This window comes from Lemur catta, chromosome 13 (assembly GCF_020740605.2).
Source record: "Lemur catta isolate mLemCat1 chromosome 13, mLemCat1.pri, whole genome shotgun sequence".
Taxonomy (NCBI): domain Eukaryota; kingdom Metazoa; phylum Chordata; class Mammalia; order Primates; family Lemuridae; genus Lemur; species Lemur catta.
This window is the reverse complement of record NC_059140.1, coordinates 41,628,505-41,649,627: the sequence shown is the minus strand read 5'-3', so window position 1 is coordinate 41,649,627 and position 21,123 is coordinate 41,628,505. Positions and strand designations below refer to the sequence as shown.

The 21,123-nt window shown below is 41.1% G+C and overlaps 1 protein-coding gene and 1 pseudogene across 2 annotated transcripts in view; both read right to left on the bottom strand.

The window, feature by feature from the left end:
• The window catches only part of KLF12 (Kruppel like factor 12), a 232,724-nt gene that overhangs the window by 33,575 nt on the left and 178,026 nt on the right, over positions 1 to 21,123 (bottom strand). The window lies entirely within an intron of this gene.
• Positions 8,218 to 9,232, bottom strand: LOC123649251 (annotated as a pseudogene).

The window sequence follows — 21,123 nt, the reverse complement described above, 5'->3', positions numbered from 1 at the left end:
ATAACTGAAAAGGAGAGTGGAAACTAAGTAATAAAGAAGTATTTTCAGGGATAACTTGAATAGATTTTATAAAAAAAAGCTCATAAAAATAAATTAAATTTAACGGTAATGGAATTTCATTAAATGCTGTCCAATGTGTAATTCTAAAGGCCACGTACTTTGTAGAGAAAATTAGACTAAGAATGCATAGTTTTTGTTTATTCAGTCAATTAACATTCATTAAATTCTTTTAGGGATATTACTATGTTTATAGTTGGCAGTTTACATACTTCATGACCTAGGTGATTGCTTTTTTGATTGGTTTTAATTATAGGAGTTTGTTTTTCAGGACCTCAAAGAGATGCACTTAAGTGGAGGGGAGGACAAAGGAATGAAAGAACCAAGTTCTGAAGCTCTAAGGCCTGGGGCAGCTTGCTGAGCACTTACATATTAGAGTAGCTTGGAACGGTGGAGGGGCTGAAAGATCTGAGTGGAGAGCTACTAGTGTAAACATCTTGCCAATGCATTTTTAGCTACGTCTTTAAAAAAAATTATCAGCTTCCCTAAGCTTTGCGTTCTTTTCCTATAAAACAATAATACCTATATTTTCTGGGGGTCATAAAAAGGATTAAGGTTATGAAAATAAAACACTTTCGGTGAACAGGCGAATATTCGGGAAATGACTGAAGTTACTGTTGTTTCACTTTGTGGTAATTGCAATTATTAACTCCATTTTATAGATGAGAAATCTTGAGGTTCAGTTAAGTAACTTGCACACGAGCACAGATATGAAGAGGTGGGTATTGCCTTTTCAGTGCTTACTATCCCCAGCACCTAGAAGAGTAGGTGGCAAAGGAGGCGCTCAGTAGATATTTGCTGAATATTAATGAAAAGTAGCACACATTCATGTACCTCCTCCTTTTTTGATCTCTGAATGTTGGCAGGTCCCTGAGCTCAGTCCTGCAGCCACTTCTCCTGTCTGTTCCCACTCTTCCCTGGTGATCTCACTCGCTCCCATGTTTTGTATGGCGTGCTTCACATGCCATCGTTTTGTATACCACTCAATTCTATTTCAAACCCCCCTCCCCTGAGCTTTAGACTCATATATTTTTTGACCTTCCATTTGTATGTCAAATATATGACTTTAACATGCCCAAAGCTGAACTCGTGTATTTTCCCCCAAACTTGATCCTTTCCCAGTTGTCCCTATCTCAGGAAATGACCACTACTCTCCCGATGGTTCAAAACAAAAACAGGAGCCCTTTGTGAATATTCTGTTTTACCACTATGATCTTTCAGCAGTACCTACTGGCTCAACTTCCAAAATATATTCTAAGTTTGAATACTTCTTACTATCCTCACAGCCCTACTCATCCCTTACCTGGCTTCCTGCTATAGCATCTAACTGGAATCCCTGCTTCCACACCCTTCCTCCTGCCTCCCACAGTCTTTTTAATTTTAATCGTAGTAACATATACATAGCATGAAATTCACCCCTTTAAACATTTTTTATTTTTGAGACAGGGTTTCACTCTATTGACTGGGGTGGAGTGCAGTGGTGTCATCATAGCTTACCATAAGCTCAAATTCCTGGGCTCAAGTGATCCTCCTCCCTCAACCTCCTGAGTAGCTGGGACTACAGACGCGCCACCATAGCCAGCTAATTTCTCTAATTTTTTTGTAAACACAGAGTCTCATATTGCTCAGGCTGGTCTTGAAATCCTGGCCTCAAATGATCCCAGGTGTGAGCCACTGTGCCTGGCTCCCTTTAACCATTTCAAAGTGTATGATTCAGTGGCACTAAGTATACTCACACTGCTGTGCAACCATAATAAATATTTATATCTAGAACTTCATTCATTATCCCTAACAGAAACTCTGTTCCCATTATATGATAACTCCCTGTCCCATCCCTTCCCTCGGCTACTAGTAACCTCTAGCGTACTTTCTGTCTCTGTGAATTTGCCTACTTTAGGTACCTCATATAAGTAGAATCATACAATATTTGTCTTTTTATGTCTGTCTTATTTCACTTAGCATAAAGTTTTCAAGGTTCACGAATGTTGTAGCATGTATGAGAACTTCCTTCCTTTTTAAGGCTGAATATATGTATATGTTCATACACACACACACACACACACACACACACACACACACACGCGCGCGCGCGCCACAGTTTGTTTATCCATTCACCCATGGATGGATATTTAGGTCATCTCCACCTTTTGGCTATTGTGAATAATGCTTCTATGACCTGTATCTGTTTGAGTCTCTGCTTCCAATGTTTTCGGGTATATACCCAGAAGTGGAATTGCCGGATCACTTGGTAATTGTATGCTTCACTGTTTAAGGCATCACCAAACTGTTTTCCACGGCAGCTGTACCATTTTATTAATACATTCCCACAAGCAAAGCACAGGGGTTCCAGTTTTTCCACATCCTCACTAACACTTGTTATTTTCCTTTTTTTTTTTAAATAATAGCCATCCTGATAGCTGTGAAGTGGTCCCCATAGTCTTCACAGTAAAACAAATACTGTCCTTTCAAAACACCAGTGGTTTCCCATTTCGCTTAACACAAAGCCCAAAGTCTCTATCATCACCTGCGAGGCTCTAGGAACCTTGAGACCTCATCGTTCTCCCTGGAGCCACAATGGCCTTCTGACCGCTCCTGGAGCATGTCACATCCCTTTCAACTCAGTGCCTTCAAGTTCGCTATTTATTCCTCTGCCTAGAACTATTTCTCACTGTTATCACATGGCTTTTGGCCTCATTAATTCATGTCTCTGATCAAATGTTGCTTCTTCAGGAAGGACATCCCAGCACCCAATCTAAATTGCCTCTCCTGACCCCCTAACACCACAGCCTCTCACTGACTATTGCTTTATTTTTCTTCACATCCCTTATGACTGCTAACATCGTGTCATATTTATTTGTTGTTCGTCATCCATCTCTCAGCAGAATGTAAGTTCCATGTGGTGGGGGTACTTTTTCTTATTCATTTTTATATCCCAAATGCCTAAAACAGTGTCAAGCAAATTGCAGTACTAATTATTAAAGGAATGCATGGTTATACATTTAGAGAGGCTGAATAGTTTGGGATTTTAAGGTAAAGAATCTCAGTCTACTTATTTTTACCATTTCCATAAGACATGGCCAAAGATTTTTCGATGCCTGAAAATATAAAAAATATGTATCTTTTCCTCTTTTTCAGGGGGCAACATGCATTTTGCTACTATTGCTAATAGAAATAGATATTTCTATTAAGAAATATCTACTGATATTCTGAATAATAACATCATTAAGCAGTTACTTGTGCTCTGCACTGTGCTAGGAACTTAATATACATTTCGTTTAATTTTCACAAAATTCTGTAGGGTGTGTGCACTTTACAGACAAGCAAGCTAAGGCTCAGGAAGGGTAACTGTCCAACATCACAAGGAAAGTAAGTAGCAGGTTAGGAATTCCAACCAGGCACTGTCTGACTGCAAAGGCTATTGCTTAACCCACCATGCCATTCTGTAAGAAATACACAGCAATATGGAGGCCATGGAGGATCATATCCCACAATCTCTATCTTAGAACGTGCTATTTAGCATGTTGGCAGTATGACAAAGCACATATCTGCACACATAATTTAAAAGACATCAGTCAATATAGAGGTCATTAAGAGGTGGTGCTCCCACTGATGTCCTTGGTCATTATAGGAATTCAGAGGATAGAGCCACCCGGGGGCTCTGTGGCCAGGAAGTCATCCCAGAGGAACTGAGACTTGAGTCCAGCCCTGACTGTCCAGTGGGAATTAGAAAAGGCAAGCAAGGGGGAGGTGGGGAGGGTCACCCCAGCCTGGGGGGACCACTGGAGCACTGGCCTAAGGACAAAGAGAAATGAGTAGCCTTGGGTCAAAAAAGAGGAAAGCAGGCTGCTTGAAATTCGAAGTTTACCTCTAGAGGAGTCCAGGAGGAGGAAGAATATTAGCCGATATTTACTGAGTAAATGATGCCAAGCACTGTGCTATGTGCTACATAAGGATTACCTATTTAATTTTCAGAATTCTACGAGATTGATGCCATTTTCCCCATTTGACAGAAAAACTGAGACTAGGGATAAATAGTGACAGAGGATGCATAGGTGGACCAGGTAAAGATCCTGACGCTGTGACAAAGTACTTGTCTCTGTCCTGTATACACTGTTTTGTTTTTTTTTGTTTGACCTGACTTGAACTTTTACTTTCTATCATAATAATAACTAATAGTGCTACCCAGGTGTAGCCTTAACACTCTATCAGCCGTCTTACCAAAGCTATCCCAAACATCACACGACCTAAGCATGCTTGCATTCAGATGAGTCTCCCAGCCCCTGCTCAATCTACACTGTCACCGACACACCCTACTAACTGAAGTTCCTTAGTTGCCTGTAGCACACTTCCTGGTTCCTCCATTCAAGGACCTATCTCCCAGCCATCCAGACCCACACAGCGTAACTCATTTATAGGGAAAGTGACTGTGGTGTTGGAGAATTGCTTCATAGACAAGTGACACTAATGGTCTCTAGAAAGCCTGGAGTTTCTGTAAATTATAATCTATTCCTCTCAACTCAGAGAGTTAATTGTCAACATAATAAATAATTGATTCTTCCAGCTGCCAATATAAACAATATGGTATTTTAAGACTATCTGTCTGACTCCAAGAGTGAGTAAAATAATTCCTACACTAGAAAGATCACCATGATTTGCCCCCATTATCTCTCATAATATCCCCAAGATTACATAGTATCAGGTGATGTAAATGTCCATATGTTAAAGATCACATTGTCAAGCAGGAACTTTATATATTAACAAGCATTTGTTGTGTTTATGTAATAAGTAATGTGCACATCCCCACAGGATTTATTATGGTTTCCAGATAACAACGTAGAGTGTCAGACAGTTTGTTGCCATGCAGGATTTTTTTTTTTTTTTTTTTGAGACAGAGTCTCGCTCTGTAGCCAGCTAGAGCACAGTGACATCATTGTAGCTCACTGCAACCTCAAACCCTGGGCTCAACGATCCTCCTGCCTCAGCCTTCTGAATTGCTGGGACTATAGGCATGTGCCACCACGTCCAGCTAATTTTTCTAATTTTAGTAGAGATAGGGTCTGACTCTTGCTCATGCAAAAGTGGTCTTTGTCCTTTATAACTTTTCAACTACACAGCCCTCTTAGGGTAGTTCTGCCATACCTGTTTTATTCCTCAGCATGCATAAGTTCTGTCTGAATTACTGCATGTTTGCTCATGTATATTGAATGAAGTGGATTTAAGAAAAAGAATGTTGATTTTAATTATTAAACTATTTCTTACATCTCCAAGAACGTAATCCTGAGATATTTTGGTGTCACTGGTTTACAGTCACATATTAATGCCAAAGTGCATTTGGCCAATCTGGTTGTATTCTGAAAGGCCCTGAGGAAATTTTTTCTAAAGAAGATGCTGAATTGGTTCTCAGTGTTAGTGTACATATTCTACTCAACATACATTTTTAAGCATTCATTGTATATGTGTTTTTCCATCTCTTTTGTGGAAAACAGACAAGTAGTAAAAGACACTGTTTTTGATCTTTAGAATTTCGGATCTGGGTAGGTAAATATGCGTTATGTTTGTGAAACAACAACAGTAACAAAAGTAATGCAAAAACCAGATATGAGCAAGCATGGAGTAATTCAGACAGAACCTATCCATGCTGAGGAATAAAACAGTTATGGTAGAACTACACTAAAACCGCTGTGTAGTCGAAAAGTTATAAAGGACAAGGACCATGATAAATATAGCCATGATGATTTTCATACAACTTCCATTTATGATTGCTATTTCTGAACTGTGGACTGCCAGCCATCTATTACAGGAAGGTGGAGGCTTGTGGTTAAGTGCCTGGTGTCGCAGTCAGATCACCTGGCTCCACCCACCTAACTGTGTCAAGCCACTGGACAAACTTTAGGCCTCAATGCCTCAACTTCCTTTCTATAAGATAGAATGAAGAAACATACTTGCCTTCAAGGGTTGTGGAAAGAATTAAATGAGTTGGTACATGCAAAGCATTTAAGACAGTGTGTGGTACCTGTTTAGTCTTAATAAGTGTTATTTCACTCTCCTAATTCTCAGCCAGGAATATATTAGGGTATTGTTTTACCTCAAGAGACATTGCAGAAGTGCTCAAATAAAATTCAGTTTTAAAAAATGTATGTCATATAGCCCATGTAGGATGTAGAAGTGAAGGCATAAAATCAATGAAAACTTTAATGAGTTTTTATCTCCAAAAAGGTTGGAAGTCATTGCTCTGGGGCAAAAGTTGGGGGAATGAACATACCATTTATGTCCCCTTTTCCACCACTCTTATCTGATATTCTCTAGAGACTCTTTTGCAGCATTGTAGATAGACTATTATTAATAATGACTTCTTAATTGTTCTTGCATTTACACAGAAATGATGATAAATAATCAGAAAACATATTGAGCTAGCTTTGCCAATGATAAAAATATTTGTAAATTTATCTGGTTTAGCACATTCCTGGATTTTATTTTTTACACAAGTTGTCTAATTTCCAACCTCAAATCATAATTTTCCCTTTTAGTAGAAACAAATTAGCTTCTGAGATGTGTTAGAGATTGTTAACATGCACAGGAATATAAAGTCAAATATTTGTCCAGATGTGGGCTGCAAGGGCATAGCCTTGTAGAATTATTTAATTTTGTGGATAGTGTGACCAAAAACCTGTGACTTATGCACATGCTCTCAAAGTATAATAAGCAGCTTTCCCAGAAATAGTCCTGAGGATGGACTGGGTGACTGTTGAGAGTTGCAGGGTGCTATGGTCCGATGTCTGTGTGCTCCCAAAATTCTTATGTTGAAATCATAACCTACAAGGTGAAAGTATTAGGAGATGGGGACTTTGGGAGGTGATTAGGTCATTGGGGTAGAGCCTTCATGAATGGGATTAGGTCCCTTATAAAAGGGGCCCCAGAGAGCTGCCTTGCCCCTTCCACCAGGTGAAGACACAGGGTGTCTAGGAGGCAGAGAGCAGTCCCTCATGAATCTTCTGGCACCTTGATCTTGGACTTCCCAGATTCCAGAACTGCAAGAAATAAATTTCTGTTGTTTATAAGCTACTCAGTCTATAGCATTTTCTTATAGCAGCCCGAAAAGACCAAGACACAGGGTAAATAAACTTGCTTACACATTATCACAAAAGGTGATTTAGGACTTGCCACGTCATGGATTCTTTCATTTTTTTAAATGAGCTCGAGTCTTGATTTATTGTTTCAAAGCAACTATTTAGATTTTCTTTGCTAAATGTTCTTTTATATCAAGAAGCAGGAATCAGGGAAAGCATTCTTGAAACACCCTCTGGGAGTCCTGAGGGGAAAGCATTTTGTGCTCTAACATATGTCTCAGTGTGGGAGCCTCGGCAGCATGTCAGTGTGTGGGCAGACTCGGGGAAACGAGGAGGAACAGCGGAGCAGTCTGTTCTGGCAGACAGTACAACTCATGGATGCGAAGCCCACCCAGTGCTAATGCGATTTACACACCCCTAAGACAGGCCTCAAAATTCCCAGAGCAAAAGCAAAACATAAGGCATAAAGTGAAGCACAGTCTCAAAGTACTAACAGCATTTTTATATTTCCCTTTTTTAAAGTTAATAACTCCTTCCATTACTGTAACATCTTTCTGCTGAGGAGTTAAATGTCCGCTGAAGACGTTTTGTTCCTTTTAAACGTTCCCATTCATCCTGACAATGTTTCCATGGAACAGAAGGAAACTGGCCTGCATCTTACGGGAGAGAAAACCCAAGGCCCAACTAGACAAAAGATGTCAACGTGAGGACCACAGAAGGAGAACGACTGAAGAGCTCACACAAGCCCTGCCGTGGCAACCCACAACGCTGCTCCCACGCAAGGAAAACTGCCAGGGTTGGTCCCTGACCCTGCGAGGGCTGCGCCAACGATGCTCCCAAGACCCACAAAAGCTTTGGGTTGGTCAGATATAGCTGTGGTTTCAAGCCTTAGACTCTGGGTTCCTTGCAGGTCAGGAAGCTTGCTTTCAGATTTACGGAGAACAGCAGCACAGACTTCTACTGCAACCTGCTGGATCCCAACCATTCTCATGGTCCTTATGCCAATGACACATTCGCTCTTAATTCTGTGACAGTGGGGCGTTTTTGTTGTTGTTGCTGTTTTTTAAAGAAACCAATGTTTATTTTCCATCAACTTTATTTCCACCTTGTGAGCCTGTGGAGAACACCTGAAGACCACTCAGTGGTTGTCCCTATGCGCTCAGTGGCCTGAGCAGTGGGAGCCGCAGACCAGGTTTCTGTGGCAGGCTGGGTGCTTCCAGTTTTCAGTAGGGACCTGCTGAACAGGCACAGGGGGCACCTGCACACCCTGGGACCAGTCTGCGACCTCAGGCTGAGTGGCAGTGAATTCAGAAGCTGGAGCAGTTCATTCCCCCTGAAATTCCTCCTTGGTCACAGACTTTTCAGCAGCAGCCTGCGCGTCCTTTGCAGTGTCTTCAGGTTCTCTGTTTAAGGAGTGATCAGGCATGACCTCCTATGGGTGTACACAGGAGATGGTGCCACACGTGTGCAAAACTTCCCAGGACAGCATCTAGCACATCAGATCCACCGAGTGGGCTCCCCTGTGGTTGTATGGGTTAGTGACGTCCACATAATACACAGGAGAATGTGCGTTACAGAGCAGTGGTGGGCTGGTTAATATAAAACACTCTAAGTGGTAGTCCGCACTGGGAATGGTAACCACCAGAAGATGCAGCTCCCAGAAGGCTGCCTGGATCTGGTTGGTGAAGGTTCCCAGAGTGAAGTGACCAGCAGGGGGAGAGGCTCCAGTGGCAGCAGCAAACTCAGCACAGCCCACTGGCCAGTATTCCCAAAGGATATGACTCTGGCATCAGCAGGGTTTTCAATGGCAACAATGGCACGAGCTGCCAGCAGAAGCTTCTCCCAGGTCCTCTTCTGATTTATGATACAGATGCCATCACTTTTCGTTTCGTAGATGTACTGTTCCCTTTGGAAGTCAAGGTTGGTGCCACCTAAGTGGGTTCCTGCTGCAAGAAATTTGAGGACATCCTCTTCCTTCATTTGCAGGACATCCAGGGCTCTGGACATTGTGAAAGTTTCTCTTTAAGTAATGGTCGAAATCCAGAACCTCGCTGTATGGACTCCTCTCTGGGTAGCATGAAAAGGCCACAATAGTGATTTTTTTTTTTTATTTCAGCTCTTCATGGGGGTACAAAAGCTCAGGTTATATACATTGTCCATGTCCCGCCCATCCCCCTGAGTCAGAGCCTCAAGCGTGGCCATTCTCCAGACAGTGCGCCTGGCATTCACCATGTAGTCATACCTCCATCCCCTCCCCGCCCACCACCCCGAGTCAGCACATTCAAGCATGACCATTCCCCAGACAGTGCGCAACGCACTCATCTTGTAGGCATGCATCCATCCCCTACCCCCACCCCCCCCACCTCCCGTCTCAGTCTGATACCCGATTGGTATCCTTCCCCAATGTGCATTTAGGTGATGATCAGGGAAACCAATTTTCTGGTGAGTACATGTGATGCTTGTTTTTCCATTCTTTGGATACTTCACTTAATATAATGGGTTCCAATTCTCTCCAAGAGAACCAAAGAGATGTCGTATCATCGTTATTTCTTATATAGCTGAGTAGTACTCCATGGTATACATATACCACAGTTTACTAATCCATTCGTGGATTGATGGGCATTTGGGTTGTTTCCACATCTTTGCGATTGTGAATTGTGCTGCTATAAACATTCGGGTACAGGTGTCTTTGTTATAGAATGACTTTTGTTCTTCTGGGTAGATGCCCAATAATGAGATTGCTGGATCGAAAAATCGTGTTGCATGGAGCCTTCAGAGCTTCAGGGTCATTGTTTTGAATTATTTCAATTCTAAGTAGGTAAGACTAATACAATAAGACTACAATTCTCATCTTCGACCTCCCACCATAAATGTTGAATGTTTATCAACAGCTCCCTCTTTACATTAACAAGATACTGCTCTGAACTTTTTAAATATTTCATATAAGGATAAGTTAAAAAAAATCTGTTGTTTTCAAAAAAATCTCATTGTGAGATTGGTCACTCAGTTATCATTTCACAAACACTCATGGAGCACCTGCCGTGTGCACAGCACCACACTAAGCTCCGGGGATGCAGTGATGAGCGAGGCAGAGACGACCCCTGCTGTCACCTGCTACACGTACGACACAGACCACCGGGGGACGAGAGACTGCACATTCCTGCAGCCACTCGCGCTGACCTTTTAAAGACAGGTTGGAAAGCCTACTGACATGGGGAGTTTCAAGCCTACCATGCTGGGGATTCTCTTGTTTCGTGGTTGTTGAGCAGAGTCAACAGAGTCAATTAAATAAAATGCAGGGGATTTAGAGACATAAGCAAAGGGAAAGAAAATAGAAGCAAAGGGCAGCTTATTTATATTTCCAATTCTTGCATTAGATTTGGGGAAGAGTCCTGAATATTTAAGGTGTTCTGTGGAACATACATAATTTTTCACTTGGAAAAAGTAGAAAATTTTAAGAACTGAACCAAATCTCTGAAGTTACTTTGCTAGCTTCACTTCAGTCAAACCTGAGCCCAAAAGATAGAGTGGATATGGATTTCAGTCTCTACTTTGAGCATTACAAATAGTAATTTTCCTTTCACTGAACTTTTAGGTATTCAAATCATTATAGCTAATAACAGCCAATAGTTACAGAGCAGCTTAAAGTTTACTAGATAGTGTGTTAAATATTTTACAGGCATCATTTTATTTAATTCTCCCAACATTCTAAAATGATGGCATCATCATCCCCATTTTACAGATGACTAAAATAAAGCTCAGGCAGATTAAGCAACCTTAAAGAGAATGAAGTCAATAGTGCTGAGGATGCGAAATGGTGCAGCATATACTTTTAAATGAAAGTTCAATATTACAATCTGATATTTCCTTTAAGAAAATATTACAACCAGAAGAGACAATAATAAACTGTCCCATGATGGACTTAATATGATTCCCCTCCTATGGTTCAAAGGAATGAGTGTCCTTCAGTTCTTTCATACAGCCCTCTCATTAAGTCGGGGAGGGCCAGAGCTTCATGTTCTCCTGGGCGTAAAAAGAGAGGCTTTAGTCTCATCCTTCCTCTGATCTTCATTCCTCTTACATAATAAAATCCTGTATCTTTCCATTAGTTCCTCCACTTGAATGCAAAGTTGCTAGAAAGGAGGCAGGAAGTGGCACGTGACATTTCAGATGCACTGAGGATGTTATGTTTATTTTATAATAGATTCTCTTTCTTCAGCTCTGGGCTGCACTCTGTTTCCAAAATCAGGCTTAGAATGTGAGCAAATTGGGAGTGAGGAGTTAGGTATATTCATCTATGAATGACACGAGTATTGAATGTTCCAGGTGGTGTTATTACTCTCTCTTACAGAATATTGACAGAAGGGGTTTAACATTACTTCCCTCAGGATCAACTCCTCTTCTGTTGAGAGTCTTAAATTTTGTTGTCTGATCAGAGCTATCTTCTATAAAATACACTGCTGACTTGAGATCCTGCAAGCACCATAGAATATGGTTTGTCTTAAGACACACTACACAATTACTTAACAAATTGAAGGCACCTAGAAATTAAGCAGGGAAAAGTGCTAGAAGGAACGTCCTCTCATTCAATTAAAGTTATGTGGAAACTCCTTTCAAGAGACAGAGCATGCATATTACATGCATGTGTGGGTTTATGTGCATTTATGTATACCTGGAAAAAGTCGATCCAAAAAACATATTTTAAAACTCTGCTTTGGTGTCAGCATGCTTCAAAAACACCAATAATTTCAGAATAATCACCTTAAATAAGTCTTGCTATTACATGAGAAAAACCGAAGTTGTGGTTTCCAAGAAAGTTGTGGCTTCCAGGACAGAGAGAAAAATCAAATGACTAGAAAGTACATATAGGGATCTTATAATGTACTAGTTCCTTGAGATAAGATTCTATTTCAGGCATTCTAAATAAAGAAAATTAATCTAAACCTTTAAAAAGGTTTTGAAAAGAATTTTCAAGAACTTCAGTAACCTCTTGTGTTTGTCTGGAAACTATTCTTCAGATAAGGTAAGCCCCCATCTACAAATGCTTTTCTATTCTTCAAACAAACCCAAATACCAAGACCCACGACATCTTTGAACTGAAGTTAAATACAGTTGATAAGTCTGCTTTTAAATTCTGCACCTACAAATAAGAATTCAAGTCTGACTTGGGGCAGCATGGACTGGATTAGGAGATCCAGGGCTAAATTTGGAAGACCAAGATCTAGGTGTGCCAGGGCTGTTGAACACCAGCTTTGTTCCATAGGACAAATCACTGCATTTCTATTTTGGATCTTCAGTTTCATCACTGACAAAATGGGGTTGAGACTCCCTATTGGGAATGTCCCAAAGGTTGGTTGTGAATTTCTCACGAGGGCATGGATGAAAGAGCCTTCTGAAAGGATGAGAGTAGGTCTCCTACAGGAGGGGTCTTTTTAAGACGGGTCTTTATAGACCCTTTTGGCACACGAGTGGTGGGAACAAAAGGCAGGTGACTGAGGCCGGCATGATGGACATGCTGGAGCCTGGGTCAGCTACCTGGGGGCTGGTCTAGTACGGGGAGGAGCTGGTGGCAGCCACAGTAAGAAGCCAGAAGGGGAAACAGAGGAAGGAGTGCTATGGAGCCCCAGGGCTGCAGGAGCAGGTAGGTGGACATGTAGGAGCAATGCAGGGAAATGAAAGCAGCACGTGCTGGCCTAGAGCACACGTGACAAAATGATGCTCAGCACTCGCCAAGCTTGTATCAGGATACTAAAAAATAAAACTGCAGGGTGACGTGTGTATGTGTACGCATAGGTGGGTGTGTATGTCTCTCTACTTTATTAGGGGTCATTAATTCTTGAGGGTGGCTAGTTGGGTTTACATTTGATGAGGGCCAGTGTCTGAGAAAAGAATTTAACATTTATGCATCCTGGTGTTAAAGTCTGAGGTCATGGCTGCACCTTCTACTTCTACAGAACCTTCTAGTTTTAGCCGGCTACTCCCTTTGGACCAAGGCCTCTAATGTGATCAACCACTTTTATGAGTCCCTAACATTACAGCTGTTACATACGTAATAGAATAAACTGCTTATTCATTTATTATTTATAAGACTTTGTGGTTAATGCATTGGCATTCATTTTTTTAAACCATGGCTCATTACCATAAATAATCTGCAGGATGGGGTCATTTTTTATACGTGTGCTCTTTGACTCCTGGGAAGAGAACACATGTCATCATGCACATTCATTTAAGGCATATGTTCTCGGTAAGAAAGAGGTGACACTACTCTTACCCAGTTGTGACTGAAATCATAAAGTTGTACAAGAGCTCACCATGAATGGGGCTTTGTCAGTAGCCTAGAAGCCCTGGTTTTCCTCCTCTAGTGTCCTGAATCATGTGACATTCAGGTCAACTGGGATGAGGGCTCAAGGACGTGCTCTACCAATCTAACCATAATCATGCATGTTTATAAATATTAAATGCAATTATTATTATCCCTACAATGTATCTAACAAAAGTCAACCTAGACTGTGACAAGGACTAGATTCGTATTTCATGGCAGTGTCACATGCAAGAATTACCGTCTTTCACTTAGTCAAGGTACTAAGTGCAAAAAGAAAAAGGAATGCTCCTTTGTCAACACTTGTCATCATTCTACACATATGTAACTTTTAGAATCACAGGTTTCCAAATCTATTAACAGGCACCAACTCGCAAAAACAAGACACTGTTTCAGACGACATCAAGCAAAAATAGCACCATCATGCTGATTTCACTTAATGCTATTTTCAAGATACCCACCAGTTTGAAAGTCAAGGGCATGCCACTACACGAGTGAATTGATAGCAGAGGAAAAAAGTAAGTTAGTTAAATGATGTATCATTTTTACGTTTCAAGGATAGTAACGTCCTGCGAAATAGCCAGTACATGCTGTCTGCACCAGGCAAAAGGCTGTTACTGAATATATGATGCTTTCTAAATGGGTCTCCGGACCCACAGAGAAATCAGCGTTCTAATGACATTTCACAATGGAGTACGTTCAGCTGATAAAGATCCACAGATGAAACCAACAAACAAAAATACTGCGTTGCCACAATTAGGAGTGTGTATATGCACATGAGGGCAAACAATGATGTGACTGCATTAATTCTATTATCTTTCACTTTCCGCACATGGTAAAGCACACTAGGAAAACTATTAAAGAGGCAAAAGCAATGGACACAGACATATGTCTTGAAAACTTATAAATGAAAAAATATACAAATAGCTTCTACTTGTGAATCCCATTATTTCAAACAAGGCTAACTCCCAGAGCCAACACATGATGCAATACCTAAATATGTTTAATTGGTGAGGCACAGAAGGACCTACCTGTGATAAAGAGGTGACATTATCTTTATAAAATACTGTCAACACATAGTAGTAACATAATTTTGCTAACTTATTCATGAAAGTTTGACTTCTCCCCCAAAGACAGAAACTCCTGGAGACTACACCTTTATGTTCCCAGCATCAGCATGGAACCTGGCATACAGCAGGTGCTCAAAGTATGTTAGACTTTCAATTAGGTAACTACTTTAATTGCATAAATTTGGGAAAAACGTCTCCAAATATTCCATTTTATTTAAGTTTTGTGTATCTTTCTAAAAAAAAACTAAGAATAATTTAATTATGGAGTTGGAACTAGAAGAGTTAGAACACTTCAGTTTAAAGCTATGCCCCATCCTTTCTTTCTTCCACCTTCAAATATTTATTTAGTGCCTACTATGGACAAAGCCTTATACTACGTGCTGGGGACTTACAGTCCAAAAGAGAGGGGCATACATTCATACCCACTCATGTACACATACCTAAAGGCTGTGATACAAGGACATAGTGGGGAACCAGAGGAGGAAGTGAAGAATCCAAGCTGCCAACAGCAAAGAGGCAAGTGCTTTAGCTGTGGTGAAGGCTGTTAGCAAGGAAGAGTATGCAAAATGAGATGGTACTTTGGAGAATATGAACATTTCAAAGGTAGGTAAAGGAGGAGGAGCAAATAAGAGAGATGTAGTAGAAATGTCAAGGTTAGCTTAGTTATATCATATCAGAGAATTCAGTTAATCTAGCTCTCAATTTTTTTATCTATAAAAAGGGTCAGAGGCTGGGTGTGGTGGCTCATGCCTGTAATCCTAGCACTTTGGGAGGCTGAGGCAGGAGGATTACTTGAGGCCAGGAGTTCAAGACCAGCCTGAGCAAGAGTGAGACCCCATCTCTACAAAAAATAGAAAAATTAGCTGGGTGCAGTCCCAGCTACCTGTGAAGCTGAGGCAGACGGATCACTTGAGCCCAGGAGTTGGAGGCTGCAGTGAGCTATGATGACACCACTGCACTCTAGCCCAGGCAAAAGAGCAAGATCTTGTCACAAACAAACAAACAAACAAACAAAAAAACCCCCCCAAAAAAACCAAACAAAAAGGGTCAGAATACTTTCTACCTAATAAACAAGATAATTAATGTTAGCTATATATTAGTCATGGCCACATAAATTGGTTTTGCATCCCCTTATAATAATAGTCAACATTTATTGAGTTTGGTAAACACTGTCCTTAGAGCTTCATATGTAATATAGCATATTTAATCCTCACAATAACCGTGAGACAAGTATTATTAGCAGGCTCCATTTTATAGATTAGGAAACAGAAGCACAGAGATATTAAATAACTTGCCTAAGGTTACAGAGTTAATGTAAAGTAACTGAAATATGAAAATAAGCAGACTAATTCCTTAATTCCCTGCTCTATTCTGCCTGTCTTCATTTTAAAGATTAGATAATGTCTTTCAAGATATCTCACAGAATGGTCACGAGAAATAAATAAATAAATAAAATAATATATATGAAACTGTGAGAAAACTATAAAAAGCTTAAGAATGTAAAATATCATCGAAAGGTAGTTCTAACCAAGTACACTCTCCCTGTCTGGTGAAATCAGACTTCATTATTTCCCTTTGGAGAAAAGTGTTGAAAACGATGAGTTAGTGGAGAATGACTTTGGAGACTTACCTCCACCAGCAGATGATGAATTATTTACCGGCAATATAACCAGGCGTGCCTGGGAGCAAATTATTGATTCCAGGGTCCATTTCTAATCCCTCATCAGATTCCTTTGTCACACAGAAGACAAAGTCAGACACAGCTGATGTTTAAACAATTAGATTTAAGAGAGCTGATAATCAGAAGTTGGCATTTTAATAAAAATTGTAACACATATGATCCTTGTCTGCCCAGACCTTTAAGCTGAATTAACACTGGACTGAATGTTTGTGTTCCCCCCAAATTCACATGTTCAGGCCCTAACTCTCAATGTGATGGTATTTGGAGATGGGGCCTTTGGAAGGTAATTAGGCTTAGATGAGGCCATGAGGGTGAGCCCTCCCGGATGGAATTAGTGTCCTTATAAGAGAAAAGACAATAGCTCTTTCTCTCTCTACTTCGTGAAGATACAGAGAAAAGCCAGCCCTCTGCTAGTTAGGAAGAGAGCCCTCACCAGGAAGTGAATCAGCTAGTGCCTTAATGTTGGGCTGCCCAGCCTCTAGAACTGCGAGAAATAAAGTCCTGTTGTTTAAGCCACCCTATACATGGTATTATATTTTATTATGGCAGGCAAATGTATATGACAAATATATTTAAATTTTAATCTTCTGAGCCATGGGGGAGAGATATTTTTGTTGTGTTTTACACCCCAGAGGAAATGGTAGTGAGGAGTTTGATGACTTGCTTAAGGCTGAGAGACAAAAGCAGACAGAATCTGAACCAGTATCCCTTGATTCCAAAGCCTGAGCTCTTTCCATTGAGTTGCTTGGACTCCTGTTCTTCATATATATTCACCCCAGGCGAGTTTTAAAAAAATTACTGGAGAGTAACAATCTACATGCTGCACTTCAGAGGACATATCTCCCTCTGTGGCTAATTAACACTAGATTTGCTTTGACGGTCATTTTCTATAAACTATCTTCAGTTTTTGGTGTGTATTCTGAGACCATGGGCCCACAGCTTGCTATGATCCTGGGAGGCCAACCTCTCTCTCTGGGACAGATAAATGATTTAACTTTTTACACGATACCAACACGATTGACACTTTGTACAGTGCCAACTTAAAATTCAGTACCTGTTGAGTCAGTTACTAGATGAAAAAGAAAAACAGATTTTTATTCTTTGTTCATGTGAAAATGTCATATGTATTAGTTAGTCCTGTTAAACCACAGACCTAGCTTTTAAATCTTATTCCAAATCGTTTTTCCAGAGTTGTGATGTTTGAAGGTGTTTGTGTCTTGGAAGGTGTGGCAATAAGTACTACAAGGTTGATTTTCAAATCCACTAATATACACAAGAGACAGAAAGCCATTGAATTAGCACACCCAAAGGACAAAGAATAAAAAAAAATGAGCTGCACAAAGCCCATCCAAGAGATGAACCTTTTCTATTGGACTAATTACAAAGGAATATAAATGGGCAAGCTTTTATTAATCAAGCTCTTTTCACTCAGCCATGACCTGCTAGGCAGAAGAAAGCAAAGAGACAGGGTGTTAATGTAAGCCTGATAATTAAATTCAGGATCAAGCAGATCAGAGGGAAGGCCATAAAAGTAGAAGTCAGGTGGAGGTAAGAATTGGAAATCTAATCCTTTATAATACTATATGGTTTGTGGAAATTAGAGAAAGGAAACTTACAGAAGACTTTTTTTTTAAGCAACAATAAAGGAAGTTACATTTAAGAGAAAAAGGAACAGTGACAAATAATACCACTGAGGTACTTTGTAGCAACTTGCTCTCTGTGGCATAAAGTGCTTTCCCACATACTAATCTCCTCCCTTTATTTTCACATCACCCCCGTGCAAAAAATAGGCAAGAGCGGGAATGAGGGACTCAATGTTGTCCCAGATCACAAAATTAAAGAGTGACAGGACAGGCCTAAAGTCTCAGCTTCTGAAATTCGGGTCAGTGTTCCATCATTATTCTTCAAGCATTTTGTCCAGCATAACCATTATAAATAGCGAAAGGGAAGAAATGGTGTAACCAATGTTGAAAGATGCTAAGATGCTTCTAATGTGAAAAAACTTCTCATTGCCCTTTAAAATTGAATATTCCTACTTTTCTGAAAATACTGAGTAAGGAATGGAGAACAGCCATCAAAATGTGGAAAGGAGATAAAAAAACCAAAAAACAACAAACAACAACAACAACAACAACAAAAACCAAACAAACAAAAAACCAAAAACAGGATCAAATAGGAGTCAAGTCCAGGAGATAGAAGTTTCAAAGTTTCAATCCTAGTTCTAACTCATTGTGCAAATTTGGACAAAATTATTTAAACTCTCTGGGCCTCGTTTTCCCACCAAGATGAGGCTAGTGGAAGAGACGTCTGCATTGCATTGATCCATATGCCCTGTGCTCAGAGCCAGGGCAGCAGGACCCCCACGCTGGCAGCCCTCAGTATTGAGGGGAAGGCAGGAAGAACGTTATAACCAGCCCAACAGAGACTTACAATAAATCCTGACAACACTGATAATATGGTTCATATAACGGCATAAGATCCGAGAGGAAGAAGAGGCTGATGGGCTGGTGTATTATAGGGAAGTCTTCACAGGAGAATTTTTAAGCTGAGTTTTTCTGAATTAGTTTCCTTAGTGATAAAGGTGTTTCGGGAAATGTAACAAGTTCATGGCGGCTGGAACTTAGGGTCCAGGGAAGACGGGAACAATTTATGAGAAGTGAGATGGAAAAGGAGGAAATAGTTGTGAGACTCAAAGGGCCTCATGTTGTGTTAAGGGCTTTGGACTGTGAAGGATGGCAAACCACCGAGTTGTAAAGAGAGGCACAGTCCCATTTGGTTTTTACAATGATCGCTGCAGGCACGGTGAAGATTAGGCTTGGGGGAGGAGTGCAAAGAATCCGAATCTAAAGATACCAATGAGGAGCTTGGGCTAGTATCACAGGCAAGAGATGATGAGGGCACGTGGGGTGAAGGACAGCCAACATTGCTGGGAAACACGTGGGTGGACAAACGCTAGACTCGGGTGATCAAACAGACGTGGGTTTTGGCAGAGTTGGAATTACGACAAGGTTTCCAGCTTGGGTGATTTTGTAGGTAAGGAATGGGAAGAAGATTGAGCTTGGGGGATATGAACGAAGAGATTCGATGGCTCTTCCAGTGCTAAAATCTTCTCAGGAAGAAAGAGATCAGGGTACCTGGTGTTTTGGGAAAAGAGGCCCTCATGTACTAAGATCTATTTATTTAGTTGAAGTCGGGTGTCTCCCCTAGCAGCCCAGGGCTGGACAATTATTGGGGGCAAGTGGCATCACTTTACGATGGGTTGTTGACAGTAAGCAGAGGTGGGGCAAAGAAATGTACTGAAACCTAGTCCTTTGCACCTGAGGGCACATGCAGGCTGCATCAGGTACTTGGTCACAGCTTCAGCCCTATTTACCTGCAGATACTATGGCTTGTGCACTGCACTTTTTTTAGAGCCACCAGTGAAAAGTTTGTAAGAATTTTTATCTTCAGATTTTCTTCATCTGAAAAACATTTCTGTCCCTCATCATACACAGACAGACAGAAAGACGCACACACACCCCTTAGGAAATGTCAGTCATATGTCAATGGTGCCCACATTCATATCTATAGACTTGCCCACTGCGCTAAGCTACCAACCACAAGCCTAAGTTGCTCGCACAAAAACTAGGCGTCATCCTTGGTTCTTCTCTTTTCTTCATTTCTTTCCATAAGCAACTGCTGTTAATACTATTTTCAGAACACGCCCTGATTTCACCCGCTTGTCTCTTTCCATAGACACCATTCTCGTCTCAGCCAGCATCATCTTTCTCCTCAACCACAGCCAGGGCCTCCTCACTCACTCCCTTGCTTCCACTCCTAGAATCCTTCCTCTGTAGAGCTGCCAGTCTGAGTTTTAAACACATAAACCTGATCATTTCACTCGCCTGCTCAAAACCTCCCTTTCCACCCAGACTCCAGGCTGTTTCTGCTCCTGCCAACCCCTCTGCCCTGATCTTGCTTCACCCTCCCCCTCACTCACACTTCTCTTCTGCTGAATGTTCCAAGCCTGCTGCCACTGGAAAGCCTCCATGTGAGCTGCCCCTAGCACCTGGAATGACGCACCCCAGATCCTCCCGCAGCTGGCTCCTTCTTGTCATTCAGCTCGCAGCTGCCGCGTCACCTCCTTTCAAGAGGCTTTTTCTGACCAAGTCCCTCGGATTGCATCCCAGCCATCTCCAATCACATTCCTGTTCCATTTTTGTCAGAGCACTCAGCATTTGCCAGTTGTCTATCTTGCTGCACTACATGGAAAGCTCCATGAGAGCGGGGGTCTTGTTTGTCTTGATAAATACTGTGCCCCCAAAAGTGCAGAGAAGTGGCTGGATCATTGCAGTCCCAATAGCTTTACTGAATGAGGGAACAAATGAATGAATACAAATATTCTGGAAAAGTGATGATACTATTGTGTAGAAAAAAAAAAAAGATAATTTCTGACAATCTCAAATAGAATCTAAATACTCAAATTATAGATTAAAATTAAATACAGTTTAGGAGAAAATAAAAAACGGCAACCATGTGAAGGCCCACACGGCAGCTAGGCAGAGGAGAGGTTCAGCTAAAGCCTTCTAAGGAAGCAGAAGGTTGTAAAATAAACAAGGAACACTCTGATTGCTATATTTTCTCAAAGGTATTGCTGGTATCTTCCAGTATTTTTTGAAGCCCTTTTCCTCCTAAAAATCACCATCAAAAACATTCAATCAAGTCTTCCATTCAGGAGAGGGGAGAGAGACAGACATGTAAACTCACACGCATGTGCTCTTCATAGTTCCTCACCTTTCTATAATGCCAGTATGTTTTGCTTTAATGTTTCTGGAGGTGGCCGGGCGCGGTGGCTCACGCCTGTAATCCTAGCACTCTGGGAGGCCCAGGCGGGTGGATCGCTCGAGGTCAGGAGTTCGAGACCAGCCTGAGCAAGAGTGAGACCCCGTC